The sequence below is a fragment of the Ornithorhynchus anatinus genome, chromosome 13 (genome assembly GCF_004115215.2).
Source record: "Ornithorhynchus anatinus isolate Pmale09 chromosome 13, mOrnAna1.pri.v4, whole genome shotgun sequence".
NCBI lineage: Eukaryota > Metazoa > Chordata > Mammalia > Monotremata > Ornithorhynchidae > Ornithorhynchus > Ornithorhynchus anatinus.
The window spans coordinates 6,601,738-6,605,913 of NC_041740.1; the positions used below are offsets into that span (position 1 = coordinate 6,601,738).

Here is a 4,176-nt window from a genome sequence, read left to right on the forward strand (position 1 = left end):
TTACTGTTTTTTTTTTAGGAAAGCAAGGAATCAACACAGACTTCAGTTGTAGAAATCCTCAAGTGGATTTCCTTAATTAAATTGCATGCCCAGAAATTACAGCATCATGTAGCGAGGACCCAGCTGACAATATTTACACCCTCTGCCAGACTTTAGTGGGCAGATGGCTAGTTGGTTCAGCCTTGAGTCTGTTATGGGGAGGCCACAAAGGGCTCTTTTTTTCAACTTTTGACTGCTAAACTGGGTGGGGGGTCCATCACAAGAGACAGAAGAAAAAGTGTTAGATAAAAGGTCATGAGACATGTTTTCCTCTCAAAATGGTTAAAACCCAAGAAACAGAAACATCCCCAAAGGCCCCTAACTCAGCTTTTCTCATGAGAGATGTTTTCACCCATCAGAGCCCCCTTGGTAGCGTGAAATAATTTTACTTAGTTTAGAAGGATTTCTTTTTGGGATTCTTTCTGTGAGTGAAAAACCCTCCACCAAAATAAAGAAAAGGGTTATTTGAAAGAAAAGAACTTAAAAATCAATATCGGGGGAGGGAGGGCCAGAGGTCAAGGAACAGGAATGGGGAAGAGATATTAGATCAAGCAGCCATAGGAAAACCACAGGAAGCATTTTAAAATAAATTTCACTTTTCCAACCTAAATATATAAAAGGTGTCCATTTTCATTAAAGATGAAGCAAATGAAATCTGTGTGGTGCCAAATAATTAATGATTTTTAATAACCTTAATAAATTTGGATTTCATCAAAATCATGTTGCGTGTCGTTGACTAATTCTAGCAAGGAGCATATCACCTGTGTGAAATGGACACCGCTGACATCTTTCCCAGGTACATCAATTATAATTAAAGAGTAATAAGAATGTCAGAATGAACTTCCTAGGCACTTTGATCCAGAGGCCTTTGCATTTAAAATTAAATCCATTAATTGTAACTACTGTACTTTTGTGATCCCTCAGGTAGAGCACAAACTAATTCATTGCTTTGGCAATCATGCCAGTCTTTGTTAATTAAAGATCTTGATTTATTTAAGTCAGGGACGGTTGGACAAGCTTGCCCAAAATCAGACTGATAAAGGGTCATTAGATCATACTGTTCAAGACAGTCTGGAAACTGATAGTGAATTATGTTTCCAGAATCTTGATCAAAATTGACTTGAGAACCGTGCTTTAATGGTTTAAAGGATAAGTTTGTGCTCTGCCCAGTAAAGCTGCCTGAAAGTTCATAAGGTAGGAAGAATGCCTCTCCTTCATGACTGATCAGTGAAATATATTTGAAAATAAAAGTGTTTTAATTGCATTTGGCATTCTGTGGCGTGGGGAACATTATAGATGGCAGCCATTTTGAATCATCAATTTTGACATTGGCAGTGTGGGAGTCCAATGAAAGAGATTAGATTGGGCTCTGTTGCAGGACTCCTGGCTCTTGTCACACCCTATATCCTCAGTGCGTGGAGAAATGCTTAGTATGATCAGGGACTTGCCCTGATAAGGTGATCAGTTGTACCAATTTAGCAGGACAGTCCCCAAATTTCAGAGACTATCTCATCTCCCTCTTTAAGCTTCTTGGGACAATTTGTGTCCCAAAAAGCTGAAGGTCTAGAGGAGGAGCTTACAGTCTAGTAGATATCCTATAATCAGGTTGGACATAGTCCTTATCGCACATGGGGCTTACAGTCTATGTTTTCCAGGTATTTCATGGGTTCCTAGGAATAGAAGGGTCTTTGAGCACCCATTGTGTCCTGCTAAACACTTAAGAGAGTACAATAGTATTGCTAGATACAGCTCCTCCCCTCAAGGTACTTATGGTCTTGCAGGGAATATAGACAGACATAAATTACAAATAGGAAAAAGAGAATGGAAACCTGGCTTTGTGGAAGAGAAATAATAGTAGACTGAGAAAGTTGATATGTAAGAAGGCTGGACCCAGTCCCGGTAGGCCAGCTGGGAAATCGTAAAACAGACCCAGGGCATTGGTTGTCCATTTTCTCCCCAAATACTTGAATTTTTTGGCCCGAGTGATCCAAATAGGTTACTAGATGATCTACCACAAAGCAATTACATTTATCACTGGATAATATCCAACCTCCCATTACACTATCAAATGCATTTTCTTCTGCTGCTTAGTGATAGTAATGAAAATCATTTTAGAGACACTGATAGTATTCCTGTTCAATCATTTGCCTATCTTTAAGTGATCTTCATGGTGGTGAGGCTGCATTATCTATTTCCATCATTACTTATGAGGAATTCTGGTTTTTTGCAGTCAGCTTGTGGAAGTGGGAATTGGCAAATGTATGTGAATGTGAGAACTCTGCTTATTAATTGATTAACACACACATATGCATATGCATATCGTCTCAGGGTCACACCTGGAGAGTGTCCAATACTCTACCAGTCTTCACTATGGGAGGGAGAGTCAAGCAGAGGCATAACCATTCCATTCCTAGCTTGGGCAGTGGCTAGCGAGTGGAAGGCGATCTGCTACAAGTCCAAACTCACCTGTGCTGGGCAGCAGCGGCATGGAAGAGAGTCCAGGGTGAAGACTCAAGTTTACTGCACGGAAGGAGGCAATGGTAAACCGTTTCCATATTTTTACCAAGAAAACTCTATGGCTACATTACCAGAGCGATTGCAGATGGAGGTGGGGCCATTCTGGAAGAGTTATGTCCATGACATCCCCCTATGGGTTGGACACAACTTGACAGAATAAGACAATAACAATGCATATGCTTGTTCATGTATTCCATATACATATTTATGTATGTATATATTTTACCCAAAGGTCAAGTATGTATGCATGTTACATATATGTGGAGAGACAGTGAACAGTCCTTTGCGGCTGAAGATGATGAAACTGACAATGGGGTTTTATACATCTTTTCGAGCCAATTCCCCTTGAAATGATACAAAAGCCAAGTTTCATACATACTATATGTGGAACTTTTTGTTAAGATTCTTTACAAATCAAGTCAACTCTTGATATTTTTTTTTCCAGAGGAGTTGAGTATCTTTCAGTTTATGGGTCAGGGCTATATTTTTATGTCACTTTGCATATAACCTAGAGTAAAGGTGTCCTTGGCAAGAAACACTGATCAGTACTATTTATTGAGCACCTATTCTATGCAGACCACTGTGCTAAGGATTTGGGAGGGTACTACAGAGTTAGAAGACCTGATCTTTTACTGTCAAGGACCTTACAGTCTTTCGGGCAATAGCAAGGAATGTTTTTAGTGTGCCACTCACTGAACTGAGTTGAAAGTGATTTTGTGGCATAATTCCCGTTTTGTGACCACACCCCCACCCCTAACTTTTTTTGTTTGCTCAGCGGCAGCAGCAATAGTGTGGAGGGATACTGAAGCAGTGACTTACATTCCCAGCTCCTGTCATGTGTCCCACCCCTTCCCATAACAACACACCCTATGGCTGCTGCCCTAATCTGGGGCTGCCTGCCTCTAAGTCTGGCCCTAATAAGAACCACTGCTGGAGCCAAAATAAGATTCTACCTGCCCAGACAGAGAAAACTCAGTGGGCCCTTCACTTTAAAGTGACCAGACATCCTACATTAGGTGGGAAGGTCATATTTTGGGGAAGTTATGTCATGGTACCCCAAAGATCAAGGGCAGGGGCTATTTGGGTCCCCCTTTGGGCCCATTTGGCAGGAGGGAACCTGGCAGTTTAGGTGACAGGCAATAGGGAGGAGAAGGAAGAGAAGGAAGACTCCCTGCCTCTTCTTCGTACCCTTCTTACACTGTTTAGCCAGGAGAGCTTACTGTCAAGGGTCCCGCAGAGGTTTTTAACCCAACTGGAGACCCTGAAAATTGATGGCCCTGGGTGAGTAAAACAGCAGCCTCTTTCATCGATGAGATCCTGGGCAATTACCCTCCAAAGTCTACCCTGATTTGACCATAGAAGGCCACTCTAAGAGTGCTGGCAACTGCCCCTTTGTGCCCCAGACCACAACAGCAACAGCACCAGCAACACTGAGGGACACCTACTGTGGGTTGAGCATTATATAAGGTGCTTAGGTAGATCCCAGTCCGTGCGGAACTTACAACCTAATGGGAAAGACAGGCAGACATAAATTGCTAAATGACGATGAAGATGCCGGAGTCTCCCGTTGGGGTTGACAGATGACCTTTGGTCCTGAGACCTCCTGACTGAGAACTTGCT

At 42.1% G+C, this 4,176-nt stretch overlaps 1 non-coding gene across 1 annotated transcript; it reads left to right on the plus strand.

Moving 5' to 3' along the window:
• The first annotated feature begins 2,357 nt into the window (after window positions 1-2,357).
• Window positions 2,358-2,495, plus strand: LOC114816317. Its single transcript, XR_003764080.1, has one exon. It is a non-coding gene; the product is annotated as a small nucleolar RNA SNORA7 (small nucleolar RNA).
• The last annotated feature ends 1,681 nt before the right edge of the window (window positions 2,496-4,176 follow it).